This window comes from Gracilinanus agilis, chromosome 4 (genome assembly GCF_016433145.1).
Source record: "Gracilinanus agilis isolate LMUSP501 chromosome 4, AgileGrace, whole genome shotgun sequence".
In the NCBI taxonomy this organism is placed as follows: domain Eukaryota; kingdom Metazoa; phylum Chordata; class Mammalia; order Didelphimorphia; family Didelphidae; genus Gracilinanus; species Gracilinanus agilis.
The window spans coordinates 212,582,132-212,608,174 of NC_058133.1; the positions used below are offsets into that span (position 1 = coordinate 212,582,132).

General features: G+C 43.1%; 1 protein-coding gene across 1 annotated transcript in view; it reads left to right on the top strand.

Moving 5' to 3' along the window:
- Positions 1-3,710: 3,710 nt before the first annotated feature.
- CDC42EP4 (CDC42 effector protein 4) overlaps positions 3,711-26,043 on the top strand; it is a 34,288-nt gene continuing 11,955 nt past the window's right edge. The window contains exon 1 of the mRNA XM_044673740.1: positions 3,711-3,892. The gene's annotated coding sequence lies outside the window, so the exon portion shown is untranslated. The remainder of the gene's footprint in view (positions 3,893-26,043) is intronic.

Below are 26,043 nucleotides of genomic sequence, written 5' to 3' on the forward strand. Positions count from 1 at the left end.
AGAAGAAGAAGAAGAAGAAGAAGAAGAAGAAGAAGAAGAAGAAGAAGAAGAAGAAGAAGAAGAAGAAGAAGAAGAAGAAGAAGAAGAAGAAGAAGAAAGAAGACAGCAACACTAGTAGCAATGATGATGACAGTGGTGGCAGTGGGGTCCAGGATAATATATACCTTATGGTTTTCTTTTGAATAGAAGACAGAATTGGATCACCATCCAGCAAAGAAAATTGAAGAGTATTCAAACCAGTAGAAGAAACAGGAGAGGATGAAGTCCTTCAAGAAGGAAGCAGAAGTGTCTAAGAAAAGGTTGTCTGAGCAGAGAAGCCAAAGAGTGTGAAGACTGAGAAAAGGCTATCACATGTGGCAGTCAGGAGCATTGATGGGAGCATCAGTCAATATGGTTACATGGTAGGTCACACAAAGGAACCTCTCTTTTTCACATATACCCCAGCAAAGAATTATGGATATCTAGGTGGTACAGGGCATGGAGCTCTAGGCCTGGACAAAGGAGGAGAGGAATTATGGGATTTGGTGGGGGAGAGGAGAGAGGTATAATAGTAGTGATTCAAAAAACAGAATAAATAAAAACACCAATAAAACATTAAATACACAAGAACAGAGGGAAATGTGGAAAGGGTCATGGACAAGCAGGGTGATATTCACATTATTGTGTTAAATTTAACATATACTTAAAAGAAAACCCAAGCTATCATCAAGTCAACAAATCAACAAGCTCCTACTATTTGCTGGGCACTGTGCTGACCTCAGGGGATCTCACTATTCTAAGAAGGGGACAACTTGCAACTATGTATAGTACAAACAAATCATATATACAGTTGTCCTTTCCATATCTTGACTTTCCCTGTCGAGGTTTCAATATATCTCTGGTTGGCATAAAAAGTTAAGTGGAAATTTTGGAGTTTTGCAGAAGCTGAAGATGATACTCGAAGGCCAGCAGATGATACAGAAGACATTTATAAACTCAGAAATGAATACCTAAGCCAAAGTTTACAAGGTATTGTTAACACCCCGTAGAAGAAAAAGAAAAAAAATTCAGACTTCTCTGCTACCTTTGTAGGAGGTCCAAAAATTGTTACTCAGATTTTCCAGATTTGGGGGCCTAAAGCAGTCAGATGTGTCATGTGATAGATATTCACAGTTTAGTATGTAATCCTCTTTTTCTGTTCTTCATATATGGAAATGTCCATGGTTGTTAATATTTATAAAATTCATTTTTAAAATTCAGATTTATTTATGTTACATATTTTTTTAATTCCCAAGAAACCCCCCACTAAAGAAGGCATCATTTGTCAAGAAGAAATATGTATGTATACTTGCTTATTTCTATTTATCACTCCTTTCTATGAAGATAGACATGCACATGTCATTCTCCAAATGATATTTCTATTGCTATATATAATGTTCTCTTGGTTCTGCATGTTTACCTCTTCATAATTTCATGTAGGTCCTTCCATTTTTTAAAATAAACCTGTTTTGTCATTTCTAGCAGCACAGTAGTATTCAATCACAATCATGTCACAACTTGTTTAGCCATTCTCCAAATGATGGGCATCCCTTCAATTTCCAGTTCTTTGTCACCACAAAGAGCCATGCTATAAATATTATTGAACACATAGATTCTTTTCCTTTTTCCATGATCACTTTAGAAAATAAACCTAATAATGATATTGCTGATCAAGTTCATTTTTTACAAGAAAGAAAATTTCCAGAAAAGACTTTTAAAAAAGAGAACACTAATAATCTTGAAAGGAGCACTTTCAGGAAGCCAGATTAGATTGCAAGAAGGTTGAGATGAGAAAGGGGAGGCAATAAGGGTATACATTTTTTCCTCTAGAAATGTCAAGGTTCACACAGGGAGGAAAAATATAGCATTATAGAATGAAAAGATGATAGGGTCAAGAGAAGGTTGTTTTTTTTTTTAATAACCCTTAACTTCTGTGTATTGACTTATAGGTGGAAAAGTGGTAAGAGTAGGCAATGGGGGTCAAGTGACTTGCCCAGGGTCACACAGCTGGGAAGTGTCTGAGGCCAGATTTGAACCTAGGACCTCCCGTCTCTAGGCCTGGCTCTCAAACCACTGTGCTACCCAGCTGCCCTTGTTTTGTTTTTAATTGGGGAAGAGTTGGGCATGTTCTAAGCAGTAGGGGAATATAAGGGAATTGGTCAGGGAAGACTGAAAATGAGGGAGAAATAGGGGATAATGGAAAGGGCAAATAAGCCTATAGGAGACAGAAGGAGATTGATTCAAAGTTATAAGTGGAGAGGCAGGCATTTGCAAGCAGAAGGGCTCTTCCACCCCTGCAGCCCCCAGACTAAAGCAAGAGAGAGGAAGTTGGGGTGATTGAGATATGATTTGAAGTGTAGGACTGGATAGAAAAAGGAACTGGTAACACATTGCCTCAATTTTTTGCAGTGAAGCACAGTATGAGATAATATGCTCTGGGAGGGAGAGGGGAGAGATAGGAATAGATGGTCCAAAGACAGAGAAGATTTGAATAAAGAATGCAGAGTGAGACAGTTGTATCAGGGAAGATTTAAAGGACCGGCACGCAGCAGAGAGGGCTGGTTGAGTTTACCTTACAAATTTGTGGCTATTTCATCAGCAATCATTCAGCATGTTAGCTGTACTGGCCTTGGCGATGAAGGGTGGATACTCCTGGGTTAGAAATTTAACTACCTATCATTCACCCAAACTAAAATTCCAAAAGAATTCTAGAAACAAGGTCCCTATCATCTGTCTCCCTCCCTGCTCCCAACCATTTGAGTCTTTTGTCTCCATACCCAGAGGAGACAAGGAGTTAATCTGAAGGGAGGGGGAATTTGGAAAAGTGGGACTGAACTCTTTCTGACTAGAATATACAAGTCACCCACCAGCCCACTTGTTCTTTTCCAATCCCAGGAACAAAAGATCAAATGAGAATAAAACCCAATTACCCCTCCCGGATTAAGTTTCTTCCTCACCTCTCACCCCCATCCCTCTCTGGTTTCCAGTAACTGTCTGGGATGGAGTCCATGAACTTGAAATGAGCTCTTCCCTTCCCCCCTCCAATCCTTCTCTCTTTAATGGGGCTGGGAGGTGATTAGCTATTCCAAGAGCTGACAGGCTCCTCTGCCCCTCTGTCTCATAATGCCCATCCTTGAAGCTTTAAGGAGATCATGAGTCAGGAAAACTCCAGTCCTGGGGGAAACATTTCCTGTCATTACTTTGTGGGGGGCAGGAAGGGAAAAGGGGGTTTTAGGGGAGAACTCATAGATTAGCTTTTTGCCAGGTGCCAGGGTGGACCTCAGTGGAAGGAAGGGACCCCCACTCTTCCTTAAAGAGCTCTTAGATCGATTAAGTTGGAAAACCGAGGGAAACCCAGCAAAAGACAAAGCGCCTGTGGCACGGGGTTGGCAAAGGGGATCTTTGGACCTATTGGGGTCGTCTCTTTCCTCTCCTGCACGCTGGCTAAGGCTCCTTTCTCGAGGTCTAGAGCTCAAGCCCCGGCGAGCTTCCCCACTCGAATCAGTGACCAGAGATACACATGGAACTCAAAAAACTCAAGGCTTTTGGATTTTGAATGGAGGAGGCCTAAGCGTCTGGGCTGATGTTTCCAAACGCCATTGGTTGCGGCAGGGCGATTACATCACCCCAGAGAGCTTTGGGAGGGAGAAAAGCTGGGAGGGAGGAAATACTAAAAGAGAGAGAGAGAGAGGAGTGTCAGAGCAGTGCCTAGAGAGACACCGAGACCGAGAGAAAGAGAAAGAAGACTGGAACGAGCGTTAGGAATTGTCATGGGCTCCCCAAATGGGAGGCGAACCGAGTTCGTGGAAGGAAGAGCAACCGTGAAACTGGGGGAAACACAACAAGCCAAACAGACCGGACTCTGGTGACCGAGGTATGGGAAAGTGGGGAGCTCACCACTGCGGTGACCTGCCTCTGCTGGGTACTGACAGTCGTCTGCACCCAGCCAACCTGGTGGAGGTGATTGGGGCGGGGGGATGCCCATAGGAGGGGAACTTGCGGTATACTGGCACCGCGAGGAGTGGAGCACACATTCCCACCTACCCCCCAGGGCCAGAGATGTGGATATCCTAGCAAAATCTCCGGATTGGTCGGAGCGAGCTCTACCCCTCCCCCATTCCCACCTATGCCAACCAAGCCCCTTTCTCTCTCGTGCCCACCAGAGATGCCAGGTTGGGGGCTGGCCAGCTTGCTTGCCAGATCTCAGCCCTAGGGGGTTCCTTCTTTTCCCCAGTCCCATGCGTGCGGGGAGGGGCAGTGGGAACTCCAATCGCCTTAGCTGGGGTACAGGCAAAGCTGCAGAACGCTAAGCTTTGTTTTTATTCGTCTCTCAAAAGAGGAGGGAGTGTAAGAAGGGAATGAGTTGGTTACTCCTGCCCATCCTGGATTGGGGATTCTGGAATTTTCTCTCCCCTGACCGAGCTGACCTATTGCCCCAACCCCTCCCTAGAGGTCGACCCTTGCTCTGAGATAGGGGTATCTGAGTATAGGGTGGGGAGGGAGGAGGCATGAGTAAAAGATCTGGACCAGCCTTCGGCGCACAACCGAAGATTTTGCCCAGAGAGAGGGGCGTGTAGGTGTTTGATATAGTTCTCCATGAATAATACGCGGAAATATTTCCCTGTAGTAACCGAGGAGCGTACACACACACACACACACACACACACACACACACACACACTCACACTCACACTCACACACTCACACACTCACTCTGCAGCGCCACTACATGTCACCAGGATGATTTTTTTTTTAAAGGAGACGGGAAGGAAGCTGCAGCCGGGAAGGGGGCCCTAAAACGAGCGGATTATTCGCTGTCCATCTCCCCCACCCCCATCCGCTCCCTCTGGGGACCTCCCGTTGGGAAGGACAGTCCTCCAGCGCCCTCCCTTTGTCCAAGGCTTTGTGTGTGTTCATGTGTTTTTTAGGGGGTAGGGTAAGAGTTGGGGGGCCCCCATCAGTGCAACACACTGATTATAACCTTCCTTAAAAACCGGGGAGGCGGGAGTGGCCGCACCCGGCAGGGTGGAGAAGAAGGGGGCCAGGACGTTGCTACGGCGGGTTAATGATTTAATCGTCCTCGGCTGAGCCTACTCTGAGACTGCCCGGCCCCCCAACTCCGGCCTCCGGCACCGCCCCCGGCCTTGGAGCGCCCCCAACTGGGACGTCCACTTGCCCCTTCTTAGCTTCTCTTTTTACACTGCCTTCTTCAGGATTCGGGTCTCTCGGGGTGAGTCGAGAGGAGATCTGGGCTGGGCTGGGCTGGTTTTGGAGTGGGAGGACTGAAAGGAGACGTGCGTGTATGTGAGTCACTAAGCTTACGTGTGTGTGTGTGTGTGTGTGTGTGTGTGTGTGTGTGTGTGTGTGTGTGTGTGTGTGTGTGTGTGTGTGTATTCCAGTCATTGATCTGGGAGTGTGAATTCAGGCTCTGAGTGAGTGTGTGATGAGAATTTCCGTCACTGCGCCCTGATTCTGGGTATTTCGGCGTTTGAACCGGCCTCGGTGCCGTGTGTGAATATTTCAGTTACTCACTCGCTGCATTAGTGGGTCTGTATTTCAGTCACTGAGCTTGCTTTCGTATGTGTGTTTCGGTAACTGAGCCAGCTTGAGTGTGTGTATATATACTGGGTGGGTGGATGCTCGCTGATTCCAACCACGTTTAAGGCATTTCGCTGAATGGGGCACGTTGCCTCTGGGGTTTAAAAGTTTTCTTTTTTCCCAAGTGAGGAGGGAGGAAAAATGAAATACTTTTTTCCCCTCTCATTCTTTCTCTCTCCATTCTGCTCCCTACCCTCCTACTCCCATGCTCCCCGCCTTGTTATCCAGGTAGCGGTGGACATTTGGGTTGGGGAGAAGAGGGGAGTTTGTACGTATAGCCTCCTCTGAGCCCCTCTGGAAAAGAGAATACAGATGTCGGGGTGCTGGGGAGAAATTGCCCTGCTTCCCATCTGTCTACAGCTAATGGGGTCTGGAAGAGGTTTTTCCAATTAGGAGTCTGGGAAGGGAACAATGAGGGGCCCAGTTACGGGAGTTAGGGTTATAGAGTCTGGGTTTCTAATAACTTCCCTTCTAATCTTCCCTTCCCCCACCTCCATCACCAATTCTCTGAAACTGCATCTGGGTGGAATGGAGGAAGGTACTCTCCCAGTTTTCTGACTGGGGACACCAGGAGAATGAACTGAAACTGGAGAGAACAAAGAGGATACAAAGAAAGGACTGAATAATACTCTCCAAGAAATCCCTGGTTTTCTGGTTTCCTTGTCTATAGATTGGCTGACTATGGCTGATTTTCCAAGCTTCCCTCCTGACTTGCCTTGCTTGTCTGAACTGTTCCATGTGACCCAAGCATTGCTAGATTACGTTTTTGTGCCTTAGTGTTTTGTTTTTTTATCTTATCCTCTGAACTTGGACCTTGTCTTTCCAACCTTACCTGAAAGCTAGTTGCTCCTTAGTGCAGGAGACTGGGGTGCTCCATAGTTGAGCTTAGAAAGATACCTGACTAGCTCTCCTGGGCTCTGTCTTCCCCAGGTGATAAGAGTCAAAAACCTTCCCTGGAGCTTTCTGGGACAGAGAACTTAACTTTCAGGGTTAAGAGACTAACAACTACAAAACAACAAAATTTTGTTATATGTAACAAAATGTACACATAAACATAAGAAAAGGCTCCCCCCCCCCGTGGTATTTTGTTATAAATCACAAATCTATTAAGTATCTCCCATCATCTGATTTGATTTGGAGATCTCCCTCTGTTGATTTGATGACCCAGGTTTCTTGTTCTTAACTTGGGGAATCACTTATCTTTTGTTCCTTTTTGTTGTTGTTCCCAACTCTTCCCTAATAGAAATTCCCAAGAATTTTTTTGCTTATTCCTCAGGAATAAGAGCCTTTTATTATACTCACACTGCACATTGCCCTGTTATGGGTGATAGTGTTTGGACCAGTCTGACTAGTTCGCACACAGGCCAATTCTTTATCTTTTCAGATCCCTGATGATATTTTCTTCAACTCAACATCCTATTCTGTAAAATGAGACCAACCTCTTCGGAAAAGACATTTTACTCAGTAATAGTCATAGAAGTGAAAACACCTCTGAAATGTTCCATGTTATACCCAGCAGACAGGCACAGAGTACAGAAAGGGAAAATGGTAATTGTTAGAGGGATTATAGGAGGGACAGGCACACTTACACAATGTTGATGGAGCCACAAATGTTTGGACCATTCTGGAAAACAATTTGAAACTATACTCCGGAAGTCTCTAAACTGTGTAAACCCTTTGACCCATCAATACCACTATTAGGTTTACATCCCAAAGAGATGAAAGAAAGAGAAAGGACCACTATGTGCAAATATATGTATAGCCTTTGTAAAGGAAAAGTACTGCAAAAGACTGTAGAACTATGATTAATGCAATGGCAACCCTGGAAACTTGTGGTGAATCTTGCTTTCTACCTCTTAATAAAGAGGTGATGGACCTTCAGAGCGAAATGAAAAAAAAATTTTCCCCCAGACAGGGACAAATATATTTGGAGTTTTGACAAGAAAGACAAGAATGTTGATAAATCATGAAAAAATAAACAAAAGAGCAGCAGGAGGTTCAGAAGGGGATCCCAACAAACAAGGCACTGTTGGAACTACTATGTTAAATTGTAGATAAACAGAAAAAGCCAAACATGTTTGAAGAAGACATCTCGTACATATAAACTTTTTATTCACAGTCCCTTCTCCCTGCCCCCACCCACCAGTGCCTAGTGCTTTGCTCTGTATACCAGTGGCTGCTGGTTCGATTATCACAGAACTAGTCAGTCTCTGTGTGTTTTCTTCCTTCCTTCCCTCCCATCTTTCCTTACCTTTGGGCTTAATATCAATTCTAAGATAGAAGAGTGACTAGGACTAGGCAATCAGAGTTAAACAACTTGCCTAGGGTCATCCAGCTAGACTAGATTTAAACCCACATCCTCCCCACTCCAACCCATTTTAGAGTATTTTCAAGCTCTTACTATGGGAGAGCTATTATTCAAGCTCTTGGGAGCTTATAAGTGGCTCAGAGATCCCTCATGAACATGCATTCTTACGTACAAAATACAAGAATTTTATTTTGGGGGAAGCTCAGCTTGAAGTCAGGAAAGGACTCATGGACAAGGTGATATCCAGCTGATATTTTTGTAGGAAATTTTTTGTAGGAAATGGGGAATTCTAAGAGGCAAAAAAGTGATGAAGGGAGTGAGGGAACAGGCATGAGAAGACAGTCTGTTCAAAGGCAGAGAAAGGATGGACTGTCATGTGAGAAACAGCAAGAAAGCAATTTTGGCCGGGTAATGGGTATAAAGCACAATAATGAATAAATACTAAATCTGGAAAGGTGGATTGGATCCTACTGAAGGGCCTTCAGTGCCAAACAGAAGTTTGTATTTGACTCCAGACCTATGATTTTAGAAAGATCACTTTGGCACCTGGGTAGAGTATGGAGTGGAAAATGGAAAAACTGGGAGAGGAAGACCCTTCAGTGCTCTCTCGAAATAATCCAGGATAGAGGTGATAAGAGCTAGAAATAGGGTGGTAGCTATGTGAGTGGAGAGAAAGAGATGGACAAGAGAAACACTGTGAAGGTAGAATTGACAAGGCTTGGCAACAGGTGGGGTATATTGGGTGAGGGAGGGAGATATGGGGATCAAGAATGAAATTAGGAGTTTCTAACTGCGGAAGCCAGAAAGTTAGGTGACAGAAACAGAAAAGTTTTACAGAAGGAAGTATTCGGAGGTGTTTTATACATGTTTCGTTTTAAGATGCCTTTGGGTCATCCAGTCTGGAATGTCCAATAGACAGCTGATGACTGAGGGCTGAAGTTCAAGAAGGAAACCAAGGCTGGTGTATATAGATTTAGGTAGATATCTTTTTAGCACTGATATTTTGACCCATAGGAGTTGATAAGGCCTTCTAAAGAGAGTAAAAAGAGAAAAGAGAAGAGGGAAGGCCCAGGACAAAACCTTGGGCTAAACCTTATATAAGAAGTCCAGGCTTTAAAACTCCAACTTAAAGCTATGCCCGTATGCCCTGAGTTAGCTATGAACTTACATTATTTCTGGGGGAACTTTGGACTACCTTCCCAATAACATTCACTGGCAAAGAAGGTTACAGATATAGATACTTTCCAGGTGGGAGGTGGAAAGAAAAGATCAAGAACTATTCAAGTAAGTCAGTAAGGATTTATTAAATACCTACCATGTGCTAAGCAATGAAAATACAAAAAAAAAAGGCTAAAGATAATCTTTGCTATCAAGAAACTCACAATCTGTCTCTTAACCCGGATTGTCCAGCCTGTGTTGTTCTCTGTCTTAGAATTGGTTCCAAGACAGAAAGGAAGGATTTAGGAGAGAAGGAAGAAAAATAAAAAGGAAAGAAAGAAGGAGGGAGGGGGAAAACCTCACAATTTTAATAGAGTGTAGAGGGGAGATAACATGAGAACATGTATGTAAAATAAAATATAGACAGGATAAATTGGAAACAATCAAAGGACGGCACTGGCATTAAGGTAGACTCAGGAAAAGCTTCTTGTAGAAGATAGGATTATAGCTGGGACTTGAAGGAAACCAGAAGACAGAGATGAGACAGGAGAGCTTTCCGGAAATGGGGGACAGCCAGTGAAAATACCAGGAATCCAGAGACAGAGTGTCTTGTTAAAAGAAGAGAAAGGAGGCCAGTATCATTGGGTTGCAGAATACATGGGGGTAATTCAGGTTAAGAAGACTAGAAATGTGGGAGGGGCCCCTATTATGAAGGGTTTTGAATCCCTGAGGATTTCATATTCCATCCTAAAGGTGATATGGAACCATTGGAGTTTATTGGATTGGGAGAACTAGCCTAGAGAGAGAAGAGAGGAGGGCAAAGTCCAAGAGAGAACTTTGGGGCATACTGATAAATTGAGGTTTACAGCTTCAGATACTTTCCTGCTGAAAGATGAGATGAAAAGTTAAAAGACATTGGCTCAGGTGAGTCAAATCCACAAGCCCAGAAAATCTTTATTAAATATATGCTTTGTTCATGGCCCCTGCCTGGGTTTCCTCTAGGATTGCTTTGCTTTGCATACACAGGATTTGGAGCAGAAACACATTTATAGCTAGTCCCTCTCCTAGTTACATAGCTAGTCTGTGGAAGAACCATCATTCAAACCCACTTTGACTTCAAAACCAGCAGTCTTTTTTTTTTTTAAACCCTTACTTTCCATCTTAGAATCCATACTGTGTATTGGTTCTGAGGCAGAAGAGTGGTAAGGGCTAGGCCATGGGAGTCAAGTGACATGCCCAGGGAAGCATCCAAGGCCAGATTTGCTGACAGTCTTTCTGCTTCCAGTTCTGGAAAAGGGATAAGTATGATTTGGGGTTGGAGGAGGGGGGTGAGATAGGAGAACTCTGAGGGAACAGATGGTGGCCTTCTTTTATTGAGAAATGGCCTCATTTTTCGCCCCCCTCCACTTCTGGCAGGACTTGGTGAAACTTTTATCAGGGCTGGGTGGGGAAACCTCTGTCACCCGAGGAATGAAGCCTAGGGAGATGCCAGAGATAAAGCTTGGGGGTGGGGAAAGAGCCAGAAGTTGAGCAATTCGGCCCTGGAGGCTCCTACAGCTTGGATTCAGTGACCTGTGAACTGGAGGCTTTTCCTCAGGTCTCAAGAAAAGCCAAAGGATTTAAGAACCCAGTCAGAGACTGGGAGCTGGGAACTCCCAACTTGGTCAGCTGGACTGGAATGCTGAGAAGGGCCTGGATGGATGGTTTTGAGATAGGTGCCATTTTTTTCTGCAGCCCCTTCAGAAGCAAGACTTAGTTTTTATTGTCCTTATAAAAGAAGTCTAGGCTTTAAAGCTTAAACCATGTCCATGTACCCTGTGTTAGCTATGAACTTGAATTCTTTCTGGGGGTGGATTTTGAACTACCTTCCCAAAAGCATTCTTTGGATTCTGGAAGTATAGTACAAAGAGGAATAAATGATCCAGTATGTATCTGGTATACACATAAGAATTAGAGGTCACCCCATTACCCCAGTAAGCTCCTTGAAGGAAAGACTTTCTGCCTTTCGTTTCATCACAGCGACTGACACCATAGTAGGTCCTTAAGAAATATTTGTTGACTGATGTGTTAGACTTGGAGTCTGGAAGATCCTTGTTCAATTCAGCCTCTGACATTTCCTAGTCGTGTGGCCCTGAGCAAGTGTGACTTCTCTCTGCCACTTGACCTCTTAGCCTCAGTTTCCTCATCTGTTAAATCTGTTTAAGAATAATAGCATCTGCCTCACAGGTTTGTGAGGATTAAATGAAATAACCTATGTAAGGCGCTTTGCAAACCTTACAGAGCTAGCTATTTTCATTGTCATTGTTATCATCATCAAATAATAACTATTATTATTATTATCATTCTCTGGTGCTATTATCCCACTCTGTTGTGTTGGCATCTGCAATCTTTCTTTTGAGGAACAAGAACACTAATAATCTTGACCTTTCCTCCTGGTTTTTTTTAGTTTGAATTTGGTTTGTTGGTTTTGTTTTGTTTTTTCCTTCTAAGATGGGGAGAGATTTCACTTTTTCAGTACAAGTCTGACTGGCCTCCCTAGTCCTTAGATATGAAGGGGAGAGACCTTTCGCATAGCCTTTCCAGATCAGATCATTGATTCAGAGCTGGAAGGAAATTTAGAGGTTATCCATTCCAATACCTTGGCTTTACAAATGGGGAAACTGAGACTCTTAACAAGTAATGAAACTTGTCCCAAGGTCAGACCAGGAATTCATGATCCAAAATGAAGTCTGTGTTATAATTATCTATGTATTTGCTATTCTCTCACCAAACTATAAGATCTCCATTCCACTTTTGGGTAGCTCTCATTGTTTTGTTATGTCAAACTCATTTGAGGTTTTCTTGGCAAAGATCTTAGACTGGTTTGCCATTTTCATCTGTAGCTTGTTTTATAGATGAAGAAACTGAGGCAAACAAGGTGAAGTGACTTGCCCAGAGTCCTACAGCTAGTAAATGTCTGGGGCCAGATTTGAACTCAGGAAGAGGAGTCTATCTACTGTGTCACCTAGCTGCCTCAGTTCTTAGAAAGCTTTTTCCTATATCAAACCTAAATTTTGATTCTTTGCAGTCAGGACATATTATTACTAGTTGTTTTCCCTAGGTTCAAGCAGAACAAGTCTCATACTTCTTCCACATGATAGCCCTTTATTTGAAGGTTGTTTTCATAGATTTCCCGAGCTTTCACTTACCCAGGCTAACTAAGCCCTATTGACTGACTCTCTCTGAACATATCTCTTAAGTTTTCTCATCTGTAAAATGGTGATAATAAAAGCCAGGTCATTTCCCTCCCAGGGTTTTTTTGAGGACTAAATGAGATTGTATTTGAGAAGTGATTTGCCAATTTTACAGTGATATATAAATGATAGTTGTCTTTGTTATGTTTTTTAAATGCATAAAATAAATTATATAGGATTGTAAGGGGGTGGGGAATGTCTCTGTTTTGACAACTATCATTTATATATCACTGTAAAATTGGCAAATCACTTCTCAAATACAATCTCATTTAGTCCTCAAAAAAACCCTGGGAGGGAAATGACCTAGGCAATTGGGGTTAAATGAGTTGCAAATGAAAGGGGGGGGGCAGATAATTGCTCAAGTCTTTCTAAAGTATGGGACAAAGCAATTATCTGCCCCCCCTTTCATTTTAGCCTCTTTATATCAATTCAATTAATGAGAATATTTGATTTTTTTTAAATGTCATACTTGGGGCAGCTAGGTGGCTCAGTGGATAAAGAGCCAGGCCTAGAAATGAGATGTCCTGAGTTCAAATTTGACCTCTGACAGTTCTTATATATGACCCCTTGCAACTCATTTAACCCCAATTGCCTAGCCCTTACCACTTTTCTACCTTGCAACCGATTCTTAGTATTGATTCTAAGACAGGAGAGGAGCATTTAAGAAATAAAAATGTCATACCATTGACTCATATTGAATTTATAGTCCCCCAAACCCTCTAGGTTTATTTTAACATGAATTCTTTTCCAACCTTCTCCAATCCTTAAGCATGTTTTTAACCCAAGTATAGGACTTGAAATTTAATGGAAATAAACATAATCATATTACATTTAACATATCATCTTATTGTCCTTCCTTTCTCTTTCTCTTTCTTTCCCTCTTTTCCTTTCCCTTTTCTCCTTTCTTTCTTTCCTTCTTTTTCTTTCTTTTTCTCTTTCTCTTTCTTTCCTTTTTTTTCTTCCTTCCTTCCTCCTTTCTTCCTTCCTTCCTTCCTTCCTTTTCTTTCTTTCTTTCTTTCTTTCTTTCTTTCTTTCTTTCTTTCTTTCTTTCTTTCTTTCTTTCTTTCTTCTATGATCTAATGTGTTCACTGCGCCAAGCATTGTGTCATTCCTAAATATGACTGGCTTGCCTTCAAGTCATTCATAAAAATATTGAATAGAACATAGCCAAGGATGGAGCTTCCCTGCAAGCCAGGAGATTCTTAATCTTTTTGTGTGTGTGTATTATGGATCTTTTTGGCAGTACAGTGAAACCTATGGCCCTGTTCTCAGAAGAGTGCTTTTTGAAGCACAAAATAGGAAGCCAATTACCTTGAAATACAGTTGTTGGAATATTTAAAAACAAGTTTAAGGCCCACAGATTAAGAACTCCTGCTGTGCAAGGGCATCATTCCATCATTCACCTCTCTTGGTCATGCTGTTCTAGGAAGACTAATTCATTTAATCCAGCCTGCAGGAATGAACTTGTTCTTCTGTCATTCCAGTGGCATTTTAAAAAGCAAATAATTAAGAGCTCAGGAGATATACTTGGAAACATCTTCAGCTCCAGGACTTAACCTCCTCCCACCCTGGCCATGAACAGGAGGATTTAGGCCTGTGCTGGGTATTTATGCTATATTAGCGCTCTAGCCATCTCCTTTGACCCTCCTGACCAGCATACAATCTGTACTTCTCCTGTTCTAGAAGAGGGTCAGCAGCTGTGTTACTTCTAAGGATTTCAGCCCCGTGACCATGGTGGACACAAACAGAACTTAGTGATTTATTTATCGGCTCTTTATAAGGTTTTTGACTTGGAGGTCGGGTCATGCCCTTTCTCTTTCATTCTGAAGGCAGAGTTTTCCTTTAGTTCTTGACTTTCTCCCCACCACCCCAGGGACCCAGCTTCTTTAGCAGGGTGGTTGTTGTAACAGGCTATGTGGCTAGTTGCTCTACTGCTACTATTTGGCTTTTCCACTACAAGTAGGCTCCATCTCTCAGGGTGTCTCTGTGACTTCAAGCCAAGGCTGTATTTTAGGTAGGATAGGAAGTACAGGTATCCCTTCCACATCTCAGGAGTTAGGGGACATCATCACCCCTTGATCTGGAAAAATTCTTAACTCTCCCTTTGTTCCAGAGAAGAAGTCTAAATTTTTTTCTTTTTCTTCTATGGGGTGTTGACAGTACCTTATTGTAAAATTTGGATTAAGGATTTGGTCATAGGCTATATATAGGTCAATGTTGAATAAAAATAAGTTTCTAAACTTTTTCTGTGCTGTCTGCTAGTCTTAACATGTCATCTTGGGCTTCTGCAAAATTCCCCAAAATTCCCATTTAATTTCTTTTACTGACCATCAAAATATTGAAATCAAGATGGGGAGAGTCGTGGTATGGAAGGGGATACCTGTATTTCTTTTTCTTCTCTCCCTTCCTTCTAAACACCTTATCTTCCCATTGTTTTTCCAGTCTATTGAATTGTCCAATTGGAAGCCTGAAGATTTGGGATTCCCCCAGGGACTGAGGCCAACATATCCCCTTCTTCATTCATTGAATCTTAGAACCAAAAATGTTTTCAGACAGCATGTGATTCAACTTTTTTCCCCAAGAGGAATTTCCCTTAGAACATCTTTAACAAGTAATCAGCTGGCATCTGCTTGAATACGTCCAATGATAGGGCTTTCCTACCTCCAGAGGCAGCCCATTCTTTTGTTGATGTGAAAGGAAGTCTTTCTCTCCTCCTACCCTTACCTTTTTCTGACCTGCTTTACAGGGAGGTGCTAAGTGGTCCAGGAAATAAACTTGAATGAAGATTCCAGCTACTTGGTGCCATTGTGATCTGGAAATTCAAAAAGGTGGTCTCTAGAGGAGTCTCCTTTATCTGAGTGTCTGTCCATGTCATCCCCCCTGCTGGAACCTTTAGTGGTGTCATTCTTTCCATATTAGATATAATACACACTCTTCATGTTGGAATTTAAAACCCTTCACATTTCTGGCACCAGCCTAACTTCATAGGCTTATTTCACATTATTTCCCTTCATGCTCTCTACATTGTAGTCCAATGTAGATGTAAATATAAATGCCAGCTTCAGGGCTAAATCTAAGTCTCATCTTAATCTTTTTTTTTTTATCCTTACTTTCTGTCTTTGAATCAATACTAAGTATTAGTTCCAAGGCAGAAGAGGGAGAAGGGCTAGGCGATGTGACTTGCCTAGGATCATAAAGCTATGAAGTGTCTGAGGTCAGATTTGAACCCAGGTCCTCCCATCTCCAGGCCTGGCTCTCAGAATTATCCCCAAAATGTTCTGTCTCAGCTTGGGAGGCTTCAGTGACAAGAAGGCACCCAAAAGAATAGTCTTGGAGCCCTCTGATAGTTCTAATGTGCCAATTGCTGCTTATACTCCTCCTTGGACTATCTTTGGCCAATATTCCTCTTGACCACATTGGATGATCCCAGATTGGGCTGTGGGGCATGCATCTTGAGATCATTTGTACTTTCTTGAAGGTGAAGCAAGAGCCTTCCTGGAGATTCTGTTCCAGGTCTGAGGTAACTATGACTGGACAAGTTATGACTCTTGGCTCTCAAAGTCATGTCAGTAGAACAAAAACGCTGAGGCTCAACCTTTTTTTGTGTTAAGGACCCCTCAACTCCTTTGATAGTCTGGCAAAGCCTATGGATCTCTTCTCATTAAGTCAACCAAGGATTAATTAAGTGCCTATGATGTGCCAGGTCCTGTGCTTAGCACTATAAGTACAAAGAAAGGCAAAAGATGACCCTGCCCTCAAGGTGCTTACAGTCTATGTACAAATAAGATCTAGGCAGGATAAGCTAGAGATCGTCAACATTTTAGAATGTTTTGGGGTGTTTTTGTTTTGTTTTGTTTTGATTTGAATTTTTATTTATTTAATTAATTTAGAGTATTTTTCCATGGTTACATGATTCGTGTCCTTTCCCTCCCCTCCTCCCACCCCACCCTCCCATAGCCAACGAGCAATTCCCCTGGGTTTTACATGTGTCATTGATTGACCTATTTCCATATTATTAGCATTTGCACTAGGGTGATCGCTTAGAGTCTATGTCCCCAATCATATCCCCATTGACCCATGTGATCAAGTAGTTGTTTTTCTTCTGGGTTTCTACTTAGAATGTTTTTTTAAGTGCCTAAAAAAATAGGATTGTGAAGATAAATTCACTTGCCAAAATATTTTTTTAATATATCTAGAGACCCTCCCCTTCCCCACCTCACCCCCAACTTAAGATTCCCTGCTCAAATCCTACCAAGTTGGAAAGACCTCGAGAACAGGTCTGGCAAAAGCACGAATGTCATCTGAGGCCAGGATAGCTAAATTCAGAGTGGTCCGTCACCAGGTCATTAATTATTTTTGGCTGTAGCAACTCATAGATCTGTATCAGTGAAGACAGCACCAACCTCCTTGAAATCTTGGATTCTTGAAAGTATAAAAGATGGGACTGCTGGGTGGCTCAGTGGGTTGAGAGCCAAAAAAAGTCCTGAGTTCAAATGTGAGCTCAGACACTTCCTAGCTCTTCTGCCTTGGAGTCAATATATAGATACTTCCTAGCTGTATGACTCTGGGCAAGTCACTTAACTCTCATTGCCTAGTCCTAGCTCTTTTGCCTTGGAGTCAATCTATAGTATTGATGAAGATGGAAGGTAAGGAGTTTAATTAAAATTTTAAAAATTTTAAAGGAAGTGTAGAAGAGAGCACAATAGTGATTGAGGGTCTTGGTTGGTCTTCTAAGGCTGGGGAAATTAATCTAACATCTTCCCATGGGAAGATCCTAGAAATGATCTCTCCCCCTCGGTACTGTCTTCACCCAGTCCAAGCTCTCTCCCTTTCTCTTCCCCAGATCTCCTTAAATGAGATTTACTGTGAGAACTTAGGAGCAGCTGGAGGACCTTGAGAGAGCCACGGAGTGAGTCGGCCCTTTGAGGTGCAGACTTGGGGCATGCCTCCATCAGGCTTCTTGTGGAGCTGGGCAGCCCCTCGGGTCTCCCCAGTCAGATCTGGAGTGGGTTATTCTGGTGTCTGCAGGGGGAGCTTGAATATCTGCTGTGACTGAGCGAGTCAGCTACGAACCCTGGTCTTAAGGGAAATTGCGTGCTTGGCCCAAAATAAAGCTAACGGATCTGATTTCAGCTGTGTTTTCCCTGAGTTTCTGGGGCCGGCTGGGGGAAGAGGGAGAGTGCTGACTGGAGCAAGAAGACGATCCCCAGACCCTCCTCAAGTTGGGGCGAGGCAGACCCAGGACTGGAACCTTCCCTGGCCTCCCTCCCCTTTCCCTCTCTCAGTATAAGTGAAAGCCTGACCTGAAGTGTTGTCTGGGAGAAAGAAGTAGGTGGAGAGAACTTCAGGAAGAGACATGTAAACAAACTGAAGCTGCCAGCTGTCACTGAGTCACTGGTGTTCATCACCCTGATTCCTAAACAGTTTCCTGCCACCCCACACCGTGGGTCTGTACTCACCCTTCCTTCCCCTTCCCCTGGAGCCCTGAATGCCCTTCAGAGCCAGGAACCCTTGGAAGCTCCAACTAATTCTCCCAGCATGTTGATCTAGTCCAACTTCTGGACTTTTTATTAAATAAATATAAATATTTTAAATACAAATTTAAAAAAAAGTTTCTTTTAACTTCAACCTCTCTCTTTGCCAAACGGAAGTTTCAAGGGCTAAACAGTCTCTAACCATGGAAGAAGATTGGTGTAGTGGCGTTAACGGAAGGCGATGGGGAGAGGGAGGCTGTCATTATCTTTGAGAGGAGGGCAGATTCTTTCAAGGAGTGGCTCTTTCAGAGAGCAATGGGTACGCACCCAGCGGCCAGCCCCGCAGGATAACCTGAACTTTCCCCCCAAAAATGAAGTGGTGATAATAGTGGCCTGAGCCCATGGATAGTCTGGGAAACCTAGGGATTTTTTTAGCCTGCTCTTGGGAGGGATTGGTTCCCAGGGTGATTTTAACTAGAGAAGCAGTGTAAAGCCACCCTCTTGGTGACAAGGGGAGGGAAACCCCAAAACTTGAGAGTCATAGGGCGTTTTCCCTAACTCAGCTGAACTCCACTAACGTTTCTTTATAAATAACCAGAGAAACAAAAAGAAAAAAAAAGGAGAAGTGGTAGAGAAATTGTAGTATTGTTTCTCCCTCCCCTCCAGCTCTCTCCTGTCGTTCTGCTCAGAGCTGAATCCTCACTATTGCTTTCCCCAGAAGGGGTGGCTCTGGAATGGGTGAGGGGCTACTTAGTGCTGTTAAAAGTATGTGGTGAAGCTCAGGACCTTTGCTCCCTTTTTTTCTGCCTGGAAGGAGACATCTACAGTACTTCCAGTTGATGGCTTAGAGGCATTAGATGTTTCTATGGGAACCTGGCTCTTCCAGCTGCAGCTGAGGGAGCCGATGTCTCTGGCCAGGCCAGCTGGGAGGGAAGGAATATGGGCTGCTACTTTGGGAAGACTGATCTAGCACTTTCCCGTGAGAAGATCCTAGAACGGGTGTATCCCTTTGGAACTATCTAATCTAGTTCAGGTTCTTTCCTTTCCTTGCTCCTCCTTAGATCTCCTTGATCAGAATTTATAGCAGCTCGACCCTCAGCTTGCTCAGCTGGGGCAAAAAGGGATTCCTGAAAGGGATGAAATAAAGAAAAGGAAGGGGAAGAAGATATGCATTTATTAAGTTCCTACTGTGTCTGAGCACTTTACACATATTTCATTTGATCTTCAAAACAACCTAGTATGTAGCTATTATGATGATCCTCGTTTTACAGTTGAGGAAACTGAGGCAGCCAGGTTCAGTGACTCCCTTGGATGACACAGCTAGTAAGAGGAGATTGGATGATCTGGTCTGGGAAGCTTTGCAACAAGACAAGAAGGAGGAGAAGGCCAGTGACAAGTGGGGAACCTCCTAAAGACCTAGAGGCAGGTAGATCTATGGAATGACAGGTAGTGTGGTATCACTACTGGGATGGCCTTAAACAGCTACTCTGGTTAAAATTACCCTGGGACCAACCCCTCCCTAGAGCAGCTTGGAAAAATCCCCAGACTTCCCAGGGGCTCAGACCACAGTTTCATCTCCCTGGACTGGAAGTATGAGGGACCTGGGTTTAAATCCCACCCCAGGCACTTATTTTTGTAACCACAGACAAGTCAGTTAACTGCCGTCATTCAGTTATTTCAGGCATGTCCAACTCTTGATGACCCCATTTAGGATTTTTTTGGCAAAGATACCGGAGTGGTTTGCCATTTCCTTTTCCAACTCCTTTTACAGAGGAGAAGACTCGTCCAGGGTCACACAGCTAGTATCTGAGGCTAGATTTGAACTTGGGAAGTTGAGTCTTAACTGGTCTCAGGCCCAGCTCTCTATCCACCTAGCTACCCATAGCCATTAACTATTTTGCTTCAGTTTTCTTGTTTCTAAACTGGGCAGCAGTAATGTGTGTAAGTAACAGAGTTATTGTGAGGAAAGTCCTTTGTAAACCTTAAAGCAGGCGCATTTGGGTATCACAGTGGCTAGAGGCCCAGGCTTGGAGTTAGGAGGAAGACTTGGATTCATATGTGACCCCTGATATTTCCTAGTTGCGTGACCTTGGGGAAGTCATTTGACCCTATTTGCCTAACCCTTACTCTTTGACTAAGACAGAGAGTAAAGGTTAAAAAACAACAACAAAAAAGGTTTAAAAAAACAAACCTTAAAGCAAAAGTTCTTAACCTGGACTCCATGAACTTCAAAAAAAGATGAATTATTTCCATAGAATTGTATGTTTTGCCTGTAATCCAAATATTCTTGGGGTCAACTAGGTGGCTCAGTGGATTGAGAATCAGACCTAGAGACAAGAGGTCCTGAATTCAAATCTGGCCTCACATACTTCCTAACTGTGTGTCTGTGGACAAGTCACTTTTCCCCAATCAATTTGTCCTTACTGCTCTTCTGTCTTGGAACTAATACACAGTATTAATTCTAAAATGGAAGGTAAGGGTTGTTTTTTTTTTTTAAATAAATTGGGGGAAATATTATTTACCAGATTTGAAAGGGGTCTATGACACAACAAAAGATTAAGTATTAAATAAATGTGGTTCTCTTTTCCAGCCCCCCCTCATTTGACAGGTGAGACAAACGAAAGCCAAGAGAGGAAGTGATTTTCCAAGATCACAGAAGTAAAGGGCAGCAACAGGATCCAAACAGGCATTGCTTCTCTATCTCTGCTTTAGGGAAACAACCGCCTTCTCCCACCTACGAACTCTTAAGAGAACAGGGTGTCCTCAGCTGGTCCTTCTCCAAGGAAACAATGGAATCCTAGAGGAGAGGCTGGGTGATTTGGCTCTAGCTTATAGGCTGTCTCCCCTGCGCTATCACTACTGCTTAAACACTCTTCTGGATAACCAGGATTAACAAACTTGACCTTCTCCTAGATTTTAGAGGAGAGAAAGATACTGGATGATGAACCTGCTGGAGATAGGATTCCTGCAAGAGGTGGGAGGCTGGACTTTCTACTTTCTAAGGTCCTTCCAACCCCCAAATTCTTTTTAAAACACAGGAAACAAGCAGATCTCCTTTGGGATGGCAGAGTGTTTAGTTTCTCTTATTCAATCTGGTAGGTGGCACCAGGATGCAGCTGTTGGTCCTGGCTTTTTTTTTTTTTTTTTTTTTGGTGGGAGATGCCTAAGCTCCCTTCTTTTCTGGACAGGAAAGTTATAGATCATAAAAATCTTAGAGCTAGCTCCCACGGAGTTAGTCCAACTGCCTCCATCTTATTTTTTTTTCTTATTTAAATGTTATATTGAGCCTTGTTACAACCAACCAGGTTTATTTAGTGACCCTCTACAGTAAATTGATTTCAGTGAATAACATGTCATAACTTTTTTCCCAGGTCTATTATTACCCATGACCCACCTTTCCATTATCCTATGCCATCTGTAGATGTGCTCCCTTATGATAAATATACATAGGCAAAACAAAAAACAAAACCCAACAACGCACGAAAATGCATGTCTCGTCTTGTGCCTCTCTCCTCTCTCTGCCAGGGGCTGGAAGGTGCGTTTCATCCTTGATCTTTTTAAGTTTTTGGTTTTTCTTTTGATAATTGACTCATACACCCCATAACTCAATCATATATCCTGTGCTGATCTGGGTGTTGACCAACACCCAGATGGGTCCCTACTGTGCTCAGAGTTCTGAGGTCTTTCAGAATTGTTTTCCTTAGAATGAATGGTGTCATTTCAGAAACTGTTCTTCAGGCCCAACTTTTCTCAAACTCTTCATTTTACAGATGAGGAGGCTGAGGTCCAGAAAGGTTCTGAGAGGCTCATTCCCAGTTATACTGCTTCTTAGTAGCAGAGCCAGGACTAGAACCCCTGTTCAATGTTTGTTCCACAATGATATAAGTTGCCATCATCCTGGCTATAATTTTAGAAGAATGGGAGGAAAAATTTCCTGACTATCTTCCCACCCCTATGCCCTAGAGTAGCATTTAGGTGTGTGTGTTGTTGTTGGATTTTTTTGTATTAAAACTCTAACTTTCTTAGTATCAATTCTTTTTTTAAAAAAATAATCCTTACTTTCCATCTTAGAATTGATACTATCAGTTCCAAAGCAGAAGAGTGGTAAGAACTGGGCATTGGGGGTTAAGAGACTTGCCAAGGGTCACATAGCTAGCAAGTGTCTGAGGGCAGATTTGAACCCATAACTAGGCCTGGCTCTCTACCACTGAATCACATAGCTGCCCCTTTAGTATCAGATCTATGACAGAAGAACAGTAAGGGCTAGGCATTCATGGTTTAATGACTTGCCTAGGGTCACACAGAAGTGTCCGAGGTCAGATTTGAACTCGGATCCTCTTGACTCCAGGCCTGGTACACTATGTACCTGGCTGCCCCAACATTTTATTTTGTTTTATATTTTTTTAAATCCTTACCTTGCATCTTAGAATCAATACCATGTATTGGTTCCAAGGCAGAAAAGCAGTAAGGGCTAGGCAACTGGGGTTAAATAACTTGCCCAGGGTCACACAGCTAGGAAGTGTCAGATGCCAGATTTGAACCTAGGACCTCCCATCTCTAGGCCTGGCTCCCAATCCACTGAGCCAACCAGCTGTCCTCACCAGCATTTTATTTTCAAGAACAATTTCCTCTAGGAGATAAGAATTTCCCTGTATTATAGGAAGAGCCTGGATTTGTACTGAGACTGGGTTTGAAGCTCTGCAATATTTATAACTTCTATGACCTTGGGTAAGTCACTTACCTCTGGGTCTGTTTTCTTATCTGAAAAATGTGAGAGGTTAGTCTAGATGACTTCTAAGATCTTTTCCTGCTCCTACTCCTATGAATGAAATGAGGGTACATTAGCCTGTCACAGAATGTTTTCTTAGGGCTGGATGAAAAGGGATAAGAATAAGAGGGGCTGACAAGTAATTGTGTGCCAGCACTGCTAGGGTTCCTGAGTTTCTGGGGCTTTGGTGAACTGCTTCTCAAATTAAAAGCCTTTTCCTAATACCCTTCATTCCATACAAAGAAAAACCAGTCCCAATCCTTGAGGACTGTTGAATTTTGGATTGATTTTTTTTCCCCCTAGAAATCCTAGAAAACTCCCATTTGCTAGAATCACTCTATTTGTGTGTTCTTGCTAACGCCAGGATTGCCTGTACTGGGGCCACAGCCTGGTGACCCTGAGGAAGGCACCTCCCCAACAGCCTTCCCTTTCCCCCACTATCATACTCCAAGATGGACCCTTTTGTCTTCATTGGTACACTTCATCAATGACTCAATATTTCTATTTGACTTGAGAGGTTCTTTCATTTGATCTAGAAGCCACCAAGCTTTTGTTCTCTTCTTCTCCCCTATTGGAGATAGACTGGAGTAGTGACTGAGTAAAGCATTCCTTCTTCTCCAGGAGACCAGAACCCCAGCAGGGATAGCTTGTAATGATGACCTTGTTTCTGCATAGAGACCTCAGAAGTCCAACAGGATTTAGAAGATTCTACCTACTGCTCTTCTAAGCTACGGGATCCATGCAGGTTGTTTGCCTTCTCTGGGTTTCAGGGGATTGGACAAGATAATATTATTAACCTTTCCAAAAAATCCAAGTTGGAAAGGACCTCAGAGGCCTTCTTACTTGACCCACACCTAACAAGTCGTCATCCAACCTTTGTGTGAAGACTTCCACTAAACAGGAAACTCGCAATCCACCCTGCCCACCCCATGCCCCAAGACATCCCCAAGCAACTTTTAGATAGCTCTCATTGTTAAAAAAAAAAAAATAAATCCCTAATGTCAAGCCAAAATTTATCCATTTGCAGCTAGAGCTCAGAGGTTTCCAAAATCTTTTCCTTCACAATAACACAGTGAGGAAGGTAGTACAAATATATATATATATTTGTTTGTTTATTTTAAGCCCTTACCTTGCATCTTAGAATCAATACTATGCATTGGTTCCAAGGCAGAAGCAGAAGAGCAGTAAGGGCTAGGCAAAGTGACTTGCCCAGGGTCACATAGAGAGGAAGCATCTGAGGCCAGGTTTGAACCCAAGTCCTCTTAGCTCTAGACCAGGCTCTCAATCCACCGAGCTATCTAGCTGTCCCCAGTAGGACAAATATTTTCATCCCCTTTTTGTAGATGAGGGAATGGTCTGTGGGATACCGGGGGGTAAGGCAAGATTTGACCCCAGGATTCCAGCAAACAAGGCCATATGTGAAAGAGGTTATGGTGAGTATGGACTTTTGTCAAAGGCTGAGTCCCACCAGGAGCACTTGGTTTCTTTATCTTGAAGGATATTAGATGGGTATTGATTTAGCACTCGGGGAAAATACTGATCTTCTGAGATGTCTACTACTATCCTTTTAACCCGACCTTGAAAGAAAGATTCTGTTCCCTGGGCAGTGGGTGTCCAGGGCGAGGCCATTGGGGAGTGACTGTCCCCTGAGTCTATTTTAGCTTCTTCCCTATAGCTGAGTCACAGCCAGGATGCCTCTGAAGGCCACTGCTCTCTTCTTGTAGGGTCCTTTTCAGGGCTATTCTGCCTTGCCTACAGAATCTGGCAGCCTCAAGCCTGAGGGAGGGAATGCCCGGAAGCAATGTTCCATAGCAAGCTTGTGATAGGGACTTCATTTCCATCAGGACCCTTCTTCAGCCCTGCCCCAACCCACTGTCTCTGAAAGAAGGAAAAACTACAGTCGTGGCCATTGAGGTGGCTTCCCCAGATGTGGAACAGCTTAGAATATTGTGGTAGGTGAATCTATTTCCCCCTTTCTGTGGCAGCCCCTGTTCCTGAAGCGGGCTCACTCTATCCCACCCTTTTCCTCTTTTAGAACCTTTGTCTAGCTGCCGGAACCAAACTCTGCCCCAGGAGAGCCCAGACTTCTCTTCAGAGGGTAGAGAAATTATTCCAGTCACCTGCTCCAGAGTGAAGGCTCTTACCTTGCTTGGCACCTTCAAAGGTAGACTTAACTAATAACTAAGTCTCACTATTTGATTTAAGAAGTTCTTTTACTTGATCTAGAAGCCATGATCTTTTGTCCTTTTCTTCCCCCCACTGGAGATAGATTGGAGTAGGGAATGGGTTTAAATAAAGCATTCCCTTTTCTCCAGAATATCACAACCTTAGGTTCTCTGGCAGGGAAATGCATGGCTTCCTGCCTTCTCCAGGTTCCTCTCAATCTCTGCCCCAAGCCCTATCCCATGAAGTTCTTGAGAAAGTACTAAGTGGGAAGTAGAGGGTCTTTACAGTTAGATGTTTGTATGACCTGACTCCAAAAGGAGATCAGGGAAATAGAGGTTGTGCCCTCTGAGAACTGTTTAAAAACAAAACCAAAAACCTAAGATTGTTTAGCCTGGAGAAGAAAAGGTTTGGCATAGAGAACATGCTAGCTGTCTTAAAATATTTGTAAGAAGAGCTGGAGGTCTGTTATACTTGGTCCCAAAAGGCAGGCTTAGAAGAAATGGACAGAAGTGGTAGACAGGCTGAATTAGGATCACTAGAAGAAAAGTTTTCTCTAACCCTTAGAACTAAACCCAAAATGCAATGGGTTGCCTTGGGAAGTGAAGGGTTTTCCCTTTACTAGGGGCACTTTGGCGATCTGGAATCCCACTATGCGTCATCCCTACTGGGAGTATAGTGGAAGGGTGAGTGTGGAAATAAGGAAGAAGGGATCATTATGAATCTCAGAGCAGTGATGACCAGAGCAGGAAGTCACTTCTTGGTGTATGTTACCAGGGCAATTACTTCTGCAGATTTTTTTAGCATCTCTGGGGCTGGTTGGCTTCTCTTTTCCTGGTGCATAGCACATAGTAGGTGTTTAATACTATATGCTACCGGGGGCAGCTCAGCAGGATGGTTCAGTTGATAGAGATCAAGCCTGAAGATGGGAGGTCCTGGGTTCAAATTTGACCTCAGACACTTCCTAGCTGTGTGATCTTGGGCAAGTCACTTAATTTCAATCACCCAGCCCTTACTGCTCTTCTGCCTTGGAACGAATACATAGTATTAATTCTAAGACAGAGGGTAAGAATTTTTTTTTAAATACTATATGCTACCATAATACTGTATAAGCTACATACTTAGTACTTAATGCTATCTAGTTAAATTTAAAAGAACTCAATAAGGGGAAAGCTTTGGCATATGGCATCATTCTATGGGGTTAGAAATTCCAAAATTATACTGTAATCCTCAGGCAACTATGAAAATTAGGCTGACTCCATTAAGACTATCTGGCTAAGAGAAAGAAGTGTGGAAGTAGAAACACAGAAGAAAAACAACTGC